Genomic DNA, 21641 nt, shown 5'->3' with positions numbered 1-21641 from the left:
TTTGAATCACTCCTGGTACTTAGCAACCTTGATAAGATTCCTCAACTCAAACTGGGTTCAGTTGTACATATATTAATTCTCTTTAGAATTGCAATTAACGATTGCTTACAAGTAGTTCAAACTATATCTCTTGCAAAAAGGATTTGATTACAATACAAAGCGTTCTAACATATTTAAGCTACCATTGAAAACGAAATACAGAATAGAACAAAGCAAATCAAACCAATAGCAAAACACAAACAGAGAATGAAGTAGACAAAATGAAAACCTAGAAAACACAAACCTAAAATCGCAGAAATCTAAAACAACAGCAAAACGAAAATGGAACTAGCAATCAAAACGAAATGAGAAACCGGAAAATGAAATGACCATGAACTGGAAAACGAAATGAGAAAAAGGAATACAACATAGGAAAAGAAACTGGAACGAGAATGAAACTCCAAAAACATAAGTGTAGAGGCAAAATTGTAACACGAAATTGGGAGTAAAACGAAAATGGAATTAAAACTGAAAACAAAAAATGAAGAACCTAAGAGGAGAGCATTGTTCTGCTACTGTTCATATCCAAGACCTAACACGAAAAATAAATTGAGTCAATGGAATAAAATGAGTGCATATGCACTCAACCCTAGGTCTCAAGTCTGCCTCATTTTGGGATTTTCCTAAATCTGACCCATAAGGGCCTAAAGTCTAAAATCAGGTCCAAAATACATTAAAACAAAATAAAAACATAATAAATAAATCTGAGGTGGATAAATGACGTGGCATCTTTTCTTGAAGTCCAAAATAAAAATTCATAAACTGTCCTAAAAGTAATAATAAGAATAATTAAGCTAAGATAATTTAAATTAATTAAAATATGAATTACTGGTCAAATTAAGTCTAAATAGCAAAACTGAGGAAATATTGGATAGTTAAGCACAATTAACTAATTAAATTCGATGTGAAAAGTTAAGTGAATATGACAAAACAATGACTCAGAGAAGAACAAACGTTTGATTATTTAAGTCAACCAGTGAATGACAAAGCTAGAGAGACTGAGTTATAGTTTTTTCGGAAGATAATAGTTGAGTAGAATATTGAATTCAAGAAAATAAGAAAGGACATGGATCAAAGGTTGCAGAATCAGATAGCTAATGGTGAACAAGATAAATATTCAAAGATCAAATCAACAACCAACTATAGAATCACATCACGCTAATATATTTATTGATGAACATATAAATTTTATGAAATTTGATAATGATGAAGCAGCATAGTTAACTACTATTGGCCCACGACAGTAGGAAACAATAATGTTATGCACACAAGTAAACAATTCCACAAACTAATCCTATTGAGGGAGGATAAGCCACAGTCCCTGTAAAACTATAATCAATATTATAGTAATCAGAATATAGATTAAAGGTTTTCTGAAGGAGCCGTAGCTTATATTTTGACTACATTGAAGAACCATACCCTATACTATAGTTTTATATAAACCATAGCCTATTTCTTGGTAGAAATTATAAAAATGTCACTATATCTTTATATCTTTATAAGCTATGTTTTTTTATAAAATTACAGTCACAGTTAAATGTGATATTTGGAGTAAAGAAAAATGAGATTTTGATAAAAAGGTTTTAAGGTTACCGTGGAAGAGATCAGTTTAACGAAATTTATTTATTGGCAACCTAAAATATTTATCACATGAACAAATTTGACACATGAAATTATGAATGTCTTAAGAACTTTTTGACTAAATTGTGATATATCTTTTATAAGAAGAAATGAGAAAGAATTTGCGTCTGACGCCAATAAGTTTTGGCTAAACATTTTATTTTCGCAGTGGACGTCACAAATTTTGTTCAATAGATTTCATCCAAAGAGTCAATGTTAATGGGCTTGACTTGATCCAAAATATTGCAAACTCAGTGAAATTTTACATATTTACTCAATAAATTTAGAACCAAAACCTATTGGAGAAAAACCTTAAAAATGTCACTTAACAAATGTAAAATTCACTCAGCCATTTGAAAAAAACAAAAAATATTTTCCTTGCCAAAATCCAAGAAGCATCTAAAGAAAACAAATTGTATTTTCATTGTATAGGTTTGGGCGTTACATATGTGTATATTGTTATATATACATATATTATGTAATTATATAGGGGTGTATTAATTTGTTGTATATCATATGAAAAAAGTTTTTTTTTTAATTACTTCACCTTCACATTTACGTGTTTTATTGGGATTTGCAATGATCATATATAGTACAAGACAAATAATTTAAGACTGGTTACAACAAGACTACCAGATGAAAACGATTTTATATGTAGTCTTCTATAAATTAGATCTTCATAAATTGTATAAATAATAATATAATATATATTAAAATTATATTATAATATATTGTCTCTATCTAGATCAATAAATAACTAAAAAATATAGTCTAACAATTAATGTCCATTCAACCTTTCCCAAAATAAATCTATTGAAACAAAATCGACGTATCATAATTAATCTTCATAATATTATTTCGAAAAATATAATATCACAACATAGATTCAAAGTTTATATTAATTCTATAAATATATTTAATATTTTTCAAGCAATACTAATTAACAAGTCAATTAATCACTCTAATATTTATTATTTTTTAGATTTAAACTTTTTTACTGTCTAAAAATTGCAATCAGATTCTGGTAACAACATATATATTATCACATTTTGTTATCACTTATTATTAATGTAAGAATCCAGATATTATATATATATATATATATATATATATATATATATATATATATATATATATATATAATTGGCCTTAAAAAGTTATAGTAATAGTATTCTGTTGATGATTTTGAGACAAGTGAATCTTGATGGGCCAAAATATTATTCGTATAATTAGATTTATGGGTAATTTTTGTATACAGAGAAGAAATGAAGAAACCTCACTTTCTCTCTCTATTTGAAGAAGAGCAAAGAAGGGTTATTCTTTCTTAAAAACTTTGATGTGTGCATTCTCGACACACTTCATTCTCACTATCTCTTGAGGTTGACAATGGAACCCTAAAATGCAAAGGAAGAAGTAGAAAAGTAACATCTCATTAACTGTGGAACAAAACAGAACAAAAATGGAAACAGACATATAACTAATTCTTACCATCAATTAATGATCAAAATCCTTCAATTTCTTCACCTAATTATCAACCAAACATGAATCTAAGACTTAATTAGCCCAAAATTAAATAAATAAAAACAAAATCAAAAGTTTTCCTATGATTCACATTAATTAGTAATAAAAAGTTTAAAATCCGAGTATTACAACATTCATTCATTGGAGCATGGTAATATGATGATATTTAAATTTGTCTATCTTAAATAAAATCCTTGATTATAAAAATTTTGAAAAAAAAAATCACATTGAAAACAGTTTTTGCTTAAATAATATATTATATAACATAAATGCTTTTAGGTTGAAGTGTGTGATATTAAAATAATGTGGCATAAAGGTTAAAAGATATATTAGTCCTAAAATACTCTTAAAAGAAATATAAATGTAAATTGACCTTAAATTATGTCTAAGTAGCATGCTTGTCAGAATCTGTCTAAATTATTAAAATAATTATTTAAAACTGGATTTAACTACTAATTTTTTTATTAATAAATATTAATGGTTAGTATTTTGTTAATGACCGATAGAATTGAATTATTATTTTACTGATTTAACAAACTTGTAGTAAAGACGATGCTAACAACTAATATTATAAAATATATAAAAAATAAAGATAAAGAAAAAAAGAAAGACTTTAAAAATTGCAATATTAGTTTGGTTACACTTTGATAGGTAAATTTAAGAAGTAGCCTATTTGGATTGCCCTAAATGGAAGTTATTTGGGTATTTACTGAAATATTAATGAACTACTGATTACATGAATTTTGAGATATTTCTATGAAAATTAATAATAACCATTATATATATATATATATATATATATATATATATATATATATATATATATATATATATATATATATATATATATATGATAATTGTGATTACAAAAGCCAATGTTTTACTTTCAATAGTGCAAAAAGAAAATTGCATTTATAAGTTTTAACTTTATTATACTGCATAAATAGTTAATTTGGTTCCTGAAATGTCTATCTCATATTATTATTTTAAACTTAGAAAAAACCTTAAATATAAATTCTTAAATATTTTATTAGAGCTTCATTTAAGTCTTCGAAATTATTTTCTTTTTTTCATATTTTTTCTATTTAAGGATTTGAATGATAATAATGACAAATCATAAAGAACAAAATGAAAAAAAAAACACAAATAATATTTTAAAAAACATTACAGATATATTTGATTTTTTTTTCTTAGTTTAAAAAGAAATGCACCAACTGTATGGAAATCTAAGAATTGAATTTATTATTTAATAAAAAAAGTAAAGAAGTTTTGATACCCAAGATTCGTGCTTATTATGTGAGAATTTTCCTCAAACAATAAAGTGAGAATATTCTTGTAATAAAAGATTCGGATAATTTAATAGAAAGTTAGAAACATATGTCAAGAATATCGTGAGCAAAGAGTATATACTTTCTTTTTCCTTTGTTCACTGTCATCAAGATTGTTAATTCAAATATAGTAAAGTTCAAATGATAAACAGAAACTATATTAATTAAGATAAATACTTTAACAAATTATTTTCCTATAATGAAGAATAATGTCTACAAATAATAACGAAACTTTTAAATATACATTATATTTAGATTTTTTATTATTATTTGAAATAGTTGAACGTTTATGATCCTTTGATATGCTATTTTTACTTTTTAGTTAATATTTCTTATTATAATTATTTTTTAGTTAAGGAGAGCAAGAATGGCCAAAGCAAATTACAAACCACCATAGGAAGTAAGCCCCATTATTTTCCTTTATATTTTAATTTTTTTTCATGAAAAGAAAAACTATTTTGATTCTTTCATTGTAAAAAAATAGAATAAAAATAAATGACAATCTTAAAAATATATAAAAAAGTATGTCTCCAAAAGAATATATACACCTTGTCGATTTTTCTTCTTTAACAAATGTGACCCTACAATAAGTTCACCTTTTATAAAAAAAAAAAGATAAAAGAAGGAAACATCAGTTTCAAACAAAAGTAACTTTCTAATTTTAATTTTTTCTTTCAAAATCATGTATTTTGAAATTAATTTACCAAATTTAATTACTCTATCTTGTATGTAACCAAAAAGTTAATTAAACTCAAATCTCAAGATAAATACACTGTAAATAATTCACCAAGATCCAAAACTAATTTTGTTTAGTGAGAAACATAACTAGTCAAAAGTTAGTTTAACTCTAACATATTACAATTGGCATAATAATTTTTTAACTATAAACCAATTAAACATCTTTAAATAATAAAATATGATGGGATTCCTACGTATGCTATTCACTATTTTTTATTATCAAAATTACCTTTAACAATAACTTTTTCTAATAACTTCCTTTTGCTGTTTCATTCAATATTTATTTTCCAATATACCTTACATCAAGCATAGAAAACCTAAAACATTTCTAAAATTATTTATATAACTTTTTAATTATTATGAGTCAAACTACATTTAAAAGTCCAATCCTATTATGATGTAAGGTAACAATAATTTTAATATTATAATAATTCATTATGAATTAAATAATACACTAATTAGTGATAAAATGAAGCAATTTGAGGGATGAAATGTTAACTCTTTCAGCTGTCTCCACATTCCTTGGCTGAGCTGAAAACACCTCACATGCTTACTTAACATACACTTCTTTCCTTTTCTCACTTCCTCCACCATTATCCACTACACATCACCTGCACCAACTTTGGTGGGTCCCACATTCTTGCTAAATCAGATTTCAATATTATTGTTCGAACATAACATAAAATAATATCTATTTATGATGAAAGTTCAAGTTTCAGTGTAACTTGCTTATTAAACAAAAATACAAAGTTAAAGAATATTATAAATAATAAAATATATAAATTTATTTTCTTAAGATATTTTTTAAAACATTTCTTAAGTTTTATATATATATATATATATATATATATATATATATATATATATATATATATTTCACTTAAGTTTACTAGTATTTAATTTTTTTTTTATAAATATCCTCAAAAGATATTATATTGATATTTATTTTGGTATTTGACTTAGACAAATAATATTCTTTATATATTGAATCTCTAATAAATATTTCAACATTATATATTATTAAGCTTAAAATACGTCTATGTTGAAGATTTTGTATTATCTAATAAAATAAGTTTACAGTAGTAAACATTACTTTACAGGTTGATTTAAATTTAAATTTCTTTAATATCAAAGTTATAAAGTTAGAATCTATTTTAACAAAATTTTCTAATGGTTGGACATTATGTCTAGTTTCATATTTCATATTTACATACCTATATAATTGTAAAAATTTTCAATAAATAAGAATTTTAAATATATAAAATATATCATCATTATATTTTTAATAAGTTATATTTACATTTATCATAACTATTTAACGATACATAAATATGTTAAACTATTCGTATTTTGTTTAAAAGATATTAAAATTCAATTTAGAAGCTAAGATTATATTAAAATGGATAAGAAAAAAAAATCATAAAATGCTTATGCTAAAACATTTCCTGAAAATACTTCCATTGAATAGTGTTTCTTGGTGAGCTTCATCTTATATGAATTGCTCGACAAAAAATCATGAAGATTGGGCCATAAATCTTCACTGCATCTCTCAGAAATATTAATTGTCTCTTTAAAATGGTTTTTCCTAAATTATCAACCTCAACTTCATGTCTTCTCTTTATTTGGAGGTTTTTGGCAGGTACTATTTTCCCTTTTTCATAAATTATTGAACAACATTATCATATACACTATTTTCCCTCAAAATTTTAGTATATTATAGTTTCATGATCTATCTAAAAACTACCCATTTTTTTAATATTGAAATGAAATTTTAAAGCCTAAAGGTTTAAACCCAATTATAATTAATTTTCTCCCCACCCCCTTATTAAATAAGTAATCTTAATTAAGAAATATGGCTACTTTGTAATGAACATTTTAGCCTGTTTAAAATGGAAAATTTATGGGGCGACATTTGAGAGAGATGACAGTAAAGGGCACGTGGACGTGTCTATTTTCACATGAAACTGATTTGTGAAGATAGCACAACCATGTTCAATGATATTGCAAGACAAAAAAAAGTTTATTAATTGATTTTATATCGTGATAACAAAAGAAATGGAAATGTAAAAATATAAATATATTTTAGTACGTTATATATTTTTTAACATACTTTTAATTTTATTGGTAACCTTTGAAATTAGGTTTTTATTTCTCTTAAAATAAATAATGCTTTGGAAAGAGAATTTTAAACAAAACTGTCATTGAAAAGAAAATTTCTAATAAAAAATAAAAGTAGTTTTCTTAACAACAATTAATTATTCAGAAAATTGGACATTTTTTCCTATATTAATATCATTAGATAAAAATAATAGTTAAGTATTATATATATATACACGTCGAAATATTTTTCAAGTCCTTGTCGAATAACATCTTTCTTTCTCTTGAATACCATTTAGATTTAAATAAGTGAATGGAATTAAATTTATATGTTTTTATGCTATTCAAACAGAGGACATGGTCCATAATAACTCAAGATATGTCAAGTTGAATAATGGAGAATAGAGCATATGCATTATTACTCTACAAACAAAAGAATATGTATTACCTAAGAAGTTGATTGATTTATTTTTCTGCATAAAGAATTTAAACAATTGATGTTGAAATATAAAATTAATGAAAAAAAATCATATTTATGAATAATAATTTAAAAATATATAAATAGAATATAGTTTTCAAATAAATTCATACTAGACATAGTTACCATTATAAGAAAATTTTATATAAAAAAACACGAGGGACTACATTAAACTCATGATAAAATTACATCGCACTTATAAGAAAAAAATAATATGAAAAAAACACCATGTTTTCCTTCATGAAAATTATTTCATACTTTGAACTTCATGTACTAAGAAAAAGACAAAATCTTGAACACATTACAAAATTTATCATTTCTCTTACATTACAAAAAAGACCAATTTTTAGAAGTTTTTTCTTCGAAAGATTTAGTATTAACTTTCTTTAGTTTATCCTTAATAGATTTCCTTGTAATTTGAACTGATTCACCATTCTCTTTGGTATTAGAATCTTCCCTCCTATCAAGCATATTAATCAATTTAGAAACTATTTTTAATTCCTCCACAAAACGAGCCTTCGTAGATGTCAAAGGATTTGGAACTATCGATAAACTACTATGACTTGAATCTAATTCTTGTAAACCCCGCAAACTACTTAATGGGGAAATGACCAAAAAATATAACAACATACCAAAGAGAAATAACGCAGCGGGAATTCAATCCCCCTTCTTGCGAAAATCTACGAGGAGCACCAAACAAATAGAACAAAAAATAGAACCCAAAACACAAAGAGACACCAACAACTTTTAACGTGGAAAACTCCTCAATGCAAGGGTAATAAAAACCACGAGTCGTCCAAACAAAAAAAAAATCCATTATGATCAATAATAGGGTACAAAAGAATCCACAATAATAACACCAAATAGTATTTTCAATAAGCCAATTTAACTAAGCACAAATGCTTACAAATGAGAACAAAGAAGATGAAAATTCTCCAAAACAGGGTTGTTGGTGCGAGACTGATTTCTCCTAAACTACAACTTCGATTGACGATCCGAATGGTCAGAATGAAGAACCATACGTTTAAAACCCACAACGACGAAAACACCAGTGCAGGTTTAGGGTTATGCGAGAAAGGCTTTCTCTCTTCCTTTTTCTCTCACTTGGTTTTTCCCTCTCTTCAAATGACTCTAATATGCCGTACTAATCTGACTCATCTACATTTAACCTAGTGAGACATAATGGTCCGCATTATTTGGGCCTATTCTCCACATAGGAAGGGAGCCCAATAACCCATTAAATCTCCCCCTCACGACTATGTGGAGATATCCGTCAAACCGGCGATCTCACAACAAACTTCAAACTTTCCTCTTCGCAATGCCTTGGTCATCATATCAACACCATTATCATTTGTATGAATTTTAGCTAATTCCAACAACTTAGCATCCAAAATATCATGTATCCAATGATACCTCACATCAATATGTTTGGATTTAGAATGAAAAGTTGGATTTTTACCAAGATGAATAACACTTTGACTGTCACTATACAACAAGTATTTACCTTGCACAAAACCAAGGTCCTGCAAGAATTTTTTCACCCATAAAAACTCCTTACATGCTTCAGTAACTGCAATGAATTTTGTTTCAGTAGTAGACAACGCTACACACTTTTGCAACTTTGATTGTCAAGCCAAGGCTCCCCTTGCAAACTGAATCAAATATCCTGAAGTGGACTTTCTAGAATTAATGTCTCTAGCCATATCTGAATCAGAGTAACCTACCAAACTTGGCTTATCACCTCCAAAATAAAGCCTCAAACCAGTAGTACCATGAAGATACCTCAAAATCCATTTCATAGCATTTCAATGCTCTCTACCTGAATTTGACAGAAATCTACTAATTGTACAAACAACATGTGTAATATCAAGCCTTATACATACCATTGCATAAATCAAACTACCCACCGCAGAAGCATAAGGAACTTTGCTCATATTTATCTTCTTAGCTTCATTTGAAAGACTTTGTTTAACACTCAACTTAAAATGAGTAGCAAAAGGAGTACTTACACCTTTAACATTTTCGATTTTGAATTTTTGCAACACCTTTTGAAAGTAGTGCTCCTGTGATAGCTAAAGTTTCTTCTCTTTTCTATCACGAGTAATACCTATACCAAGAATCTTCTTAGCACTCCCATGTCTTTCATGGAAAATGACTCACCTAGTTGCTTCTTCAACGTGTCAATTTTGGATACATCTTTCCCAATAATAAGCATCCCACCAACATATAACAACACTATAATGAAATCATTCTCAGAAAATTTCCTGACAAAGACACAATGGTCAGAAGTAGTCTTCTTGTAGCCTTGCTCACACATAACAGACTCAAACTTCTTATACCACTACTCGGAGCCTGCTTTAAATCATATAGGCTTTTCGTAGCCTATACACACAGTCTTCCTTACCTTCAACAAGAAAATCATCTAGTTGCTTCATATAAATCTCTTCCTCCAAATCACCATGAAGGAAAGTTGTCTTCATATCCATTTGTTCAACCCCCAAATCTAGAGTAGCAGCTAAAATTAACACAGTTCTGATGGATGTCATCCTCACCATAGGTGAGAAAATCTCATTGAAGTCAACATCCCTTCTTTATCTGAAGCCTTTCACCACTAATCTAGCTTTATATCTGGTAGATGTAGCTCTTGCTTCACCCTGAAAATCCACTTATTCTCTAAGGCTCTCTTATCCATAGGCAACTTCACCAAGTCATAAGTGTGATTATCATGTAGAGATTTCATCTCATCTCGCATTGCATCCAACCACTTTTTGCTTTTCTTCACTTTCAATGGCCTCCTCATAACATTTAGATTCTCCCTCATCATTCAACATCACATGCTCATTGGTAGAGTACCTCTTAGAAGGTTGTTTTAGCCTGTCAGATCTTCTGAGTTGAGCTTCAAGTAGCTCAGGTACATCACCAAGACTCTTAACTTGTGACACATCATGTTCCTCTTCATTAACATTATCAATAGGAACATACAACCATCTCCAACCTATTAATTATCAATATTACCATGTTGTTCATCATCATGAACATCAATATCCAAATCATTAATAAACAACTAAATTGGATCAACATCAGCCACATTATCATCTTTTTTAGGTGTAGACTTCTCCATCTTATCAATATCTTCAATGGTTTGATCTTCCATTAATTGCACACCGCGACTTCTAACAACTTTCTTTTCAATGGGGTCATACAACCTGTAGACAAATCATTCAGATTCTCCCTCATCAGTAAACATCACATGCTCATTGGTAGAGTACCTCTTAGAAGGTTGTTTTAGCCTGTCAGATCTTCTGAGTTGAGCTTCAAGTAGCTCAGGTACATCACCAAGACTCTTAACTTGTGACACATCATGTTCCTCTTCATTAACATTATCAATAGGAACATACAACCATCTTCAACCTATTAATTATCAATATTACCATGTTGTTCATCATCATGAACATCAATATCCAAATCATTAATAAACAACTAAATTGGATCAACATCAGCCACATTATCATCTTTCTTAGGTGTAGACTTCTCCACCTTATCAATATCTTCAATGGTTTGATCTTCCATTAATTGCACATCGCGACTTCTAACAACTTTCTTTTCAATGGGGTCATACAACCTGTAGCCAAATCATTCAGATTCTCCCTCATCAGTAAATATCACATGCTCATTGGTAGAGTACCTCTTAGAAGGTTGTTTTAGCCTGTCAGATCTTCTGAGTTGAGCTTCAAGTAGCTCAGGTACATCACCAAGACTCTTAACTTGTGACACATCATGTTCCTCTTCATTAACATTATCAATAGGAACATACAACCATCTCCAACCTATTAATTATCAATATTACCATGTTGTTCATCATCATGAACATCAATATCCAAATCATTAATAAACAACTAAATTGGATCAACATCAGCCACATTATCATCTTTCTTAGGTGTAGACTTCTCCACCTTATCAATATCTTCAATGGTTTGATCTTCCATGAATTGCACATCACGACTTCTAACAACTTTCTTTTCAATGGGGTCATTCAACCTGTAGCCAAATCATTCAGATTCTCCCTCATCAGTAAACATCACATGCTCATTGGTAGAGTACCTCCTAGAAGGTTGTTTTAGCCTGTCAGATCTTTTGAGTTGAGCTTCAAGTAGCTCAGGTACATCACCAAGACTCTTAACTTGTAACACATCATGTTCCTCTTCATTAACATTATCAATAGGAACATACAACCATCTCCAACCTATTAATTATCAATATTACCATGTTGTTCATCATCATGAACATCAATATCCAAATCATTAATAAACAACTAAATTGGATCAACATCAGCCACATTATCATCTTTCTTAGGTGTAGACTTCTCCACCTTATCAATATCTTCAATGGTTTGATCTTCCATGAATTGCACATCACGACTTCTAACAACTTTCTTTTCAATGGGGTCATATAACCTGTAGCCAAATCATTCATATTCTCCCTCATCAGTAAACATCACATGCTCATTGGTAGAGTACTTCTTAGATGGTTGTTTTAGCTTGTTAGATCTTCTGAGTTGAGCTTCAAGTAGCTCAGGTACATCACCAAGACTTTTAACTTGTGACACATCATGTTCCTCTTCATTAACATTATCAATAGGAACATACAACCATCTCCAACCTACTAATTATCAGTATTACCATGTTGTTCATCATCATGAACATCAATATCCAAATCATTAATAAACAACTAAATTGGATCAACATCATCCACATTATCATCTTTCTTAGGTGTAGACTTCTCCACCTTATCAATATCTTCAATGGTTTGATCTTCCATGAATTGCACATCACGACTTCTAACAACTTTCTTTTCAATGGGATCATACAACCTGTAGCCAAATTCATCCTGACCAAAACCAATGAAGATGCATTGTCTTGTCTTCACATCCAACTTGGATATTTCATCCTTTGGAACATGAACAAATTCTTTACAACCAAAGACGCTCAAATGATCATAAGTAACATTCTTGCCAAACTAAATCGTGTTTGGCACCTCAAAGTTCAAAGCAACTGTAGGACCTAGATTAATAACATGAACTACTGTAAGCAATGCCTCACTCCAAAAATGCTTAGGCAATTTTGCTTTAGAAAGCATACACCTAACTCTTTCAATCAATGTCATGTTCATCATCTTCGCTAAACCATTCATGTGCAATACCATATTGTCTACAATAAACATCAAATAGTCCACAATATTCACCATCATTGTCAGTACGAATGCGCTTCAGCTTCTTGCTTTATTGCCTCTCAACCAAAGCATGAAATTCTTTAAACTTGTCCAACACTTGGTGTAATACCCCACAATAAAACATCTCACACACTAATAATTTCATAAATGATATAATTATTGTACATTTATTTTACAAACATCTCTCAAGCATTATAAAGAGTTCATGCTAAAAATACATTATGTTCTTTTAGACATCACGAAAAATACTCATAAATTTTTTCTTTCTTTCTTCTTAAACTATTCTTCATTTCTCTGCTGTCTCCTGCTTCACTTGTATAGGTCCAGACGTCGTTTCCTCATCTGCTCTTGTATAACATATATGTTATATGATCATCGCAAAAATAAGATTTTCCGGCACAAACAAACAAGTAAGGGTGAGCTACCATGTAAATTCCAAGAGAGGCATAACACTATTATTATACGTAATACATTCACCATAAATTCTTGTAAGATGCAGCAATTATTATACTAGACTCTATTATCCAAATATAATGTTGATGGAAGTCTCGGGTGGTTATGCACTTGTGGTGACCTCTACTCCTCTCACAACACAATCATGGCCAAATACAATCTATCATATCACCCACAAGGTTAGTCCGTTAACATGACCATAAATGAACATAGACTAGGACCTCCTACCACTCTCACCACATAACACATTCTTCTCTATTTGAGACTGGATAATTATTAGTGTATTAGGATAACCACCAACAACAGGACCCTCAACATCAACATATACATTAATATCGTGCCATTATAGAGTCTCTCCCCGAGATTCATATTATATTCAAATGCAAAATTTTATATCCAACATCATAAAATACATTCATCATAGAAATCATACAAAATGAATATTTCATAAAATAAATTAATAATAATAGAATATCACAATGTAAACGTTCTGGGGAACTAAGAAGTTGAATTTGGCATAGCCGGTTAGACAACTTCACATCCTTCCAGAAAGATGCAAGAAAAAAAATACACTAACAAATAGACATAATAATTCAATAAGAAAGATGCAAGACAAAAAAAAAACAATAAATGTTATGGGGAAACAAGAAGTTGAATCTAGAAAAGTCGGTTAGACAACTTCTCATCCTTCCAGAAAGATGCAAAATAAACAACTAAACGTTCTGGGAAACAATAACGTAACCACAACATAACATAATCAAAAATCACGTTTTACAACCATCAATAAACTTGGATCTCATCACAAAAGCATGTTCATATTCCAAATTCAAGATCATTCAAAAACAAAAGACTCCATATCCAAGTTTTAAGATCAGACAAAAGCAAAAGATTCCATATTCAAGATTCAGGATCATAAAAAAAATAAAAGGACTTCATATTCAAGATTTAAGATAAGACAAAAGCAAAATGTTGCATATTTAAGGTTCAAGATCATACAAAAGAAAAGACTTAAAATTTGCTCCCTTACCTATTCCATATTTAATCTATTGTTTTAGAAATTGTTCCTAAAAAACTTCCAGAATTTCCCATTTGCAACTAGAATTTCCTCCAACTCTCTCCTCTCTCAAAATTTCTCAATTTTTGGTACAATTTCAGCCTTCCCCCTTCTTGCTAGTTATAGGCTAAGATTTGGTACTATTTAATTTTTTTTTAATATTTTATTAAAATAATATTTTATTAAAAAATTATATTTTGACTTCCATCACCACCAAAAGTGTCTTCATCCTTGCTCCACTTCTGAAAGGTGTTTTGTCCCTTTGCAATTATTTTAATTTTTTTTATAGATTTTTTTTACAAAAACCTTCTAAAATAAAATTTTCAAAATTTTGAATTCCTTCTTCTAAATTACTATAATTTTTTATCCTAAATTTTTAATTTTTCTTATCATAATTGTCTTGTTAATTATATTTTCTACTTTTAAAATTATTACTACTAACAAAAAAAAATTGATACTATTTATTAAAATAAATAAATTTTTATGAACTTTATACTTGGTCCTTTATCTATAATGCATAAACTCAAAACTTCCTGAAACAATCATCAATAAAAATAACAAATTAAAGTGTACCAGTAAAAGACTTTACCTTCAATAATCATTAGAAAAAACATAAATTCACGTAGACCTGCTAAGTTACTTACAAACCTTTAAAAGTTACAAGCAACCAAACAAAATTAACTTAAGAAAAAGAGTAAAGAAATGAACTTACTAATTTTACAAATATAATTGATTGTTTGTGTTGCCCTCTTCACTATAAGTCTTAAGGGGGCTTTAATATTCAAAGAGATAAAAAAGAAATGGAATTAAAATCTTAAATGAGATGACACAGAGAGTAGAAAAAAGTTTTAGAGAAATTAAAGTTTTTATAGAAATGAAACTCGTTCTAGTTGAATTTTATATATAACTTAAAAAATATTCAAATATCTTTTATAAAATCCTAAAACTATTTTTCCTGAACTCGTACTCAAAGCCTATGAGAAATCATTTATCTGGTATATAAAATTTCCAGATATTAATTCTTACTATGAGAAATTTTAAAATTTAATAAAATTATAAATTATTTTAGTGTTAGTTACAATTATCATTTTTTTGAAATGAATTATTTTAAAGATAATTGAAACCCCAAATTTTCTACTTTTGCGAGTTGTAATGTTTTTTGTCAAATTTCAAGCTAAGATTCTCTCATGAATATTGGTAAATAACTTCTCTTATTTACATGTGATTAAAACCTCGTAACGTTTTTGCAACAGAACACTGAACAATTTAAGAGAAATTTTTGTTACCTACTTTTGTCCTCAATTATTGATTGTCAGGTATACTTCGTGACTGAGCTTAACGAAGTGAAGACTATTTTTTGGGGTACTGTATTGGTACAAATTCTGTATTATCAGAAAAAATAATCAATATTATTAAAGTCTTAAACACAAGTATTTCCATCCTTATTTTATACTAAAAATAATATGATTAGGATTTGAATTTTGTAGACACTTAAATAAAAAATTAGCCACTGTCATTTAAGTCAATTAATGTTTATTAATAAACGAAAAATATAGTAAAACTTCCAATAAAGTTATTAGGAAAAATGGGAAACATTTTGAAGAAGAAAAAAGGACAAGGAAAATTATTTTTTGAAAGTTTTAAATTCAATACAATGTTAAAATCAATTATTTTGAATTTTATTAATTTAAAGATAAGATCTATTTGAATAAATTTCTTCATAAATATTTGTACGAGAAAATAAAACTTTTAAAGGATAAAAGATAAAAAACAAATTTTACTAAAAGAATAAAAAATTAGCCTATTGAATTATTAGACTTGGCTTATTTTTATGCATAATAATAAAATTTGACCTAACATAAATTTAAATACAAACGTACGTCATATATTCCCCCCACTAACCTTTTTTATATACATGTATACATTCAAATATCCAAAAAAAAAAATTAAAAAAAGAAGTGGTAACGTGATTCTAAATACCTTTTCCTCCATTGTAAAACATATAACTTATTTCACACTTATGAAACCAAATTTCAACTTCTCATTGCAACACATGGACTTGGATAGTTCGTCAATGCCACCAACCAATGCAAAAGTCATATAAAAAATACATGCATTTGTCTTAGTAATTATGTGAATAATATTATTCTGCAACTATGACAACAACTAAAGAATAAAGTGAACTTAAAAGATGTCGTATTATCATTGTGACATCGTTGTTTTAGTCTGACATCACACGCTCGCTAGTCGTTGCAACTCAATTTTGGTGAGAAACCTTCGTCCCTATCGTTGAACTCAAAATCCTTGTATATTTTTTCTTAAACATTTTTTTTCTAGTTTTGGGAGGTCAAAGTTGTTAAGAAGCATTGAGAAATTTTCTTCATAGCTATATCCTTGTTTCATATATTTCCATTTTTTCTAATTGTTATAAATTTTTTCTCTTTTTATAATATACTATTTTCAATCACTTCTTGTTATTCAAATTATTGTGGGTTATATAGATGTGATATTTGTAGTAGGAATTAGGCACAATTCAAGATATGAGAATATATGTTCTCATTTAGTTAGACTTTCACTCTGAATGGTTGAGTCTGCTTAATAGTTCCAAGTCAAACCCTAAATTTCTTTCGACAATATTTTCTTCATTTGAAGACTTTAACTCTCTCTCAACTAATGCAAACAAATTTGACTTTAAAAGAGACCTTAAGTTATGAATTTTTCCCTTAAGTAGATACTTTTTCTACCAATTTCTTGTACTACCAATGAATTTTTTATTCTATATATTTTAGTTTTTCTTATAGGTGAGTGGTAGTTCAAGCAAGTGTTTTATTTAACAAAGGTCACACTTAAGCATTCTCTTTCAAATATGTTGCTTGAATCATAGGACAATTTATTAATGGAGAGTGAAGAAGGTGTTGGCATATACAAGTGCAAATGTATTATAATCTAAAATTTTTAGTCTTAAAATTCACTAGTACAAAAATCGCGTACAACGTTGAATATTTTGGGCTTTTAACAGCGAAATCGCGAATAACGTCATATCAGGAAACGTTAAATTGATGTCGAATTTAAAAAATTGAACGTTAAATTAACGTCGAATTTTCTCAATATACGAAGTTAACGTTAACGTCAAATTTTGTCAATATTTGACGTTAATCAATTTTTTTTTAATTAATTGTGATCTTTTTTACAACTCTACGAAATCTGAAAAGCAAAAAAACAACAAATTTCAGTTTTTGGTATTTTATAAAGCATGAACTATGAACGTGTAGTGTAGTATCAACAACAAACAATAATAACCAACAACAAACAATAATAACCAACAACAAACATGTTTAATCAAACAACAACAAACAAGTTCAACCAAACAACAAAAACAAACAAGTTCAACAAAAAAAACAACAAACAAGTTCAAAACATAAGTTCTTCGAAACAAAAACGAAAACTAACCTTCTAAAGGTGAGTTCATCGGAATAAAGTTTCGTCACCAATGAGAGAGAAAACAGAATGCGCCTATGAAGGACAAGAGCACGAAAATAATCGGTTAAAACAAACAAAAATCATACATAAAGTAGTTAATTAACATGCATTTGTATCAAATGAAAGAAAGATTACATGTGATGCTCGTCAAACTTCGTTTGAGAAAAGTTTAAGAAGAGAAGAGGGTATCGCACGCTAAGATAAAGTGAATGAATTTTCAATCTCCCGCTCAAATTTTTATTTAATTCACTGACCTTTTGACGTTGAATTTAAAGGACATTCGATGTTTTATATCCTTTTACGTCGAATTACAATTCTAAACGATGTTTAATAATTGCATTTATTTACAAAAATGCCACCGCTCATTTTTAACGTTGACTATTCAGTGGTTAGACGTTGAACGCGTGACGTTATACGTTGTTTTTGTACTAGTGATTCATATGTGGAAGCTTGGGATAAACTATAAAACTTTGACTTATTGTCTCGTGTATAAATAATGACAAGAAGGAATGTTTGACTTGTATTTTAAAACTTTTTAAGATTTTTGAAATGTATAGTCAAATATCAAACAATCCAATGGTTTTAAGTTGACAAACAATTTATCAAAAATATTTTTAAAAATTAGTTCTTAATCTCTCCTTCTTTTGTTAATGTGGTGCAATAATATTCAATAGATAAGAATAAGAGAAAGAAATATTTACTTTTTATTTTTTATATTGGTTTGTCTAATAACACAAATTATGTCCAATACTTAATCAATTAATTGAGGTTCACCCTAGAGAGTACTGTTACAAGTTACAAGTACAATATTGTTTGAAGCACAACTAATGTCAATTAAAATCAACATATTATTTGGATACTTCACTATTGTAAGGTGAACCAATTGTCTCGTGACATAGGTTAAGTGAGTCAAGTCACAATCAAATCGTAGCGTGTGGATCGTTACACTTTTAAGTAAAAAGAATTTCACCTTAACTATTAGATATAGCTTTTGGCCAAGAGGCAAATGTTTGATCCAACATAGTCACTCCGGACTAAAAATCCAAAGTATTCTTCAATAGATCTTTCATTTAGATACTCCATTGTAAGATCCTCTTGTATAAATGAAGGGATGAACATTCCCTGAACGCATGGAATATGCATTTATAAATGTTTAATGTGTATCATGGAATGCTTTAATCTATGTATACTAATCATTTGTCCAAATGAAAACTTATAAGGAAAAGTTATATAAGAAAAATGTTTTTCATAATTTGTTATTAGACATAGTCAAAATCAAATATAGTGTCAGTTGAACTTTATTCTAACACTTTCTATATAAACTATATTCTTACTTTGTAAACATGTTTTGATTTTCTTTTCTTTTATACATGCTTCAAAAACATATTGTCTTTAAATGGCAACATGGAACAACATTTATGATATCATGTTTTTACAGCTTTGTGATTAACCTTAAGAAAGCATGACAACACTTCTTATATTGGAACTAACCATTTTTTGGTAGACATAAGAAACGAGACAAGAAATCCTTTAATACAATAATTTGCTTACAAGTTACCTTGTCATTTTACTATAAAAAAATCTTTATTAAAAACAATATTGTATAAATTATATGACATAATTAACTTATGACAAACATAGTATATTCGAAACCTTATCCTAATAAGACATTGTATACAATAGATGGTGTATACCTATTCTTCCATTGCCAAGGTAATTAACCAACTTTTAAACTAATATAATAAAGTTCTTCTTACAAGTATTAAACAAATTTGTAATAAGAACAATTGAAGTTTAATATACTCAAATAATCTTATATTCTTCTTATTATTTTTTTTAAGAGCTTAAAAATTAATCACATAATAAAACTAGTATACTATGTATTAAAGATTTTGAATGACATATTGTGACATGTAAGAATAAAAGAAAGCAAGAAAAAAGAACAGTACCATTCTTATCTTCTTTTCCGTTTTCCTTCTTTCTCTTTCTCAAACTAATTTTTGTTCATCCTTTCTCTCTCAAATTCATGTCTATTTCAGATTATGTGTTTTTGTGTGGATGTCGTGAATGTAGTAACTCCTAAGGAGATAGTACTACATTGATATAATGATAGGAGGTGTATTAAAAAATATTTCAATAGAAACTATATTGACTTTTCTATTATCAGACTCATGTAAAAGAAGATATTTGGTTGTGAGAATTGAAGTAGATTCCTACAATTTGAAACTTTAATATGAAAAAGGATAAGACCTTGTAGATTTAAGGAATTTATCTTGGTCAAGAGTGACTGTGGGTCATATTCATTACAGGTGAAAGTGAGTTATGACAAGTGTAAAGTCTCTCAATCTATTCATTACACTGGTCTTCCAAATTATCATGTTATGATTGAGCCATAAGGGTTGAATCAAAAGGGTTGTGTTGTGTGATAGACTTTTGATTTTGAATGCAAATTGTATATTTTGAGTTAATGGTGAATTGTTATATGTAATATTGTTAAATTTTCACTAACTATCCTTTGTTTCTGTAGTATCATGATATCTACTGTGATGACCGCATGTTATACATGAGTAGATGACCTACATATAGTTACGGGGCATAACAATGATGTTGCAAAACCTTTAAGAATATTAGAGTAGAATGCATATCTTTTTGTTGTTCCTCTCTTATAAATGTAATGTTTATATTATCCTTTTGAAGATTTTTAAAATACTTTTAGGTAAGGGTAAATATTATATATATATATATATATATATATATATATATATATATAAAATTATGTACGTTAGTAATTATTATTAATGATGTAATGAACAAATTGATAATAATATCAACTAATTTAAATCCTCACACATTTTATTTTTAAGAATTATATCGTCTAACCTGTTTGTGTTTCTGATAATTCATGGCTTTAAAAATTGAATATTATGTTTGTTTTATTCAATAACTTCAAGACAATTTAAAATAATTTAGAATACCTTAAACTATTTAGAGAATAACTTAAAATGAAATTATATGAAGGGTTTCATCCTATGCCAAATATATATAAACTACATTATGATTGACTTTTTCAAGAATACATTTTATTTTATTCGGATTATTAGCATGAGACATTAAGCTATACATAAATTACACAGTTGAGATTGGAATAATTAAATAACTTCAATTATTTTGGTCCAACTAAGGCACAATGTATGGTAGTGTAGGTTTAGACGAAATTTAAAATTTTGTAGATTTTAAGTTGTTTAATTTAAAATTATTCAGTTAAATTGTGTTTCAATTAAAATTAATATTTGGAGTAAATAGTGCATACACTATCGTCTAATTACAATGCTATGAGAAAATAATATAATTATAACTTATCATGTATAATAAATTTAGCTTAAAATAATATGTTAATTTTAATTTTTGATTACTTCTATAAAAGTAATTTTTTGTAATTGATTTTATAAAATATCAAAGCGATGGTAAATCAACTGTATGGTTTATTAAATAGGTCAGAATTTTTTTTTTAAAATAAATCTACAGTTACATATTTTTCAAAGTTTTTCATGAGTTTCTTATCCATGTAACACTCTTCGACACCTGAAAAACTAAACGTAGGTGT

This window comes from Vigna umbellata, chromosome 4, assembly GCF_029865625.1.
Source record: "Vigna umbellata cultivar VRB3 chromosome 4, Vumbellata_1.0, whole genome shotgun sequence".
Classification (NCBI taxonomy): Eukaryota; Viridiplantae; Streptophyta; class Magnoliopsida; order Fabales; family Fabaceae; genus Vigna; species Vigna umbellata.
The sequence above is the reverse complement of the archived record's forward strand: the minus strand, read 5'-3'. Positions refer to the sequence as shown.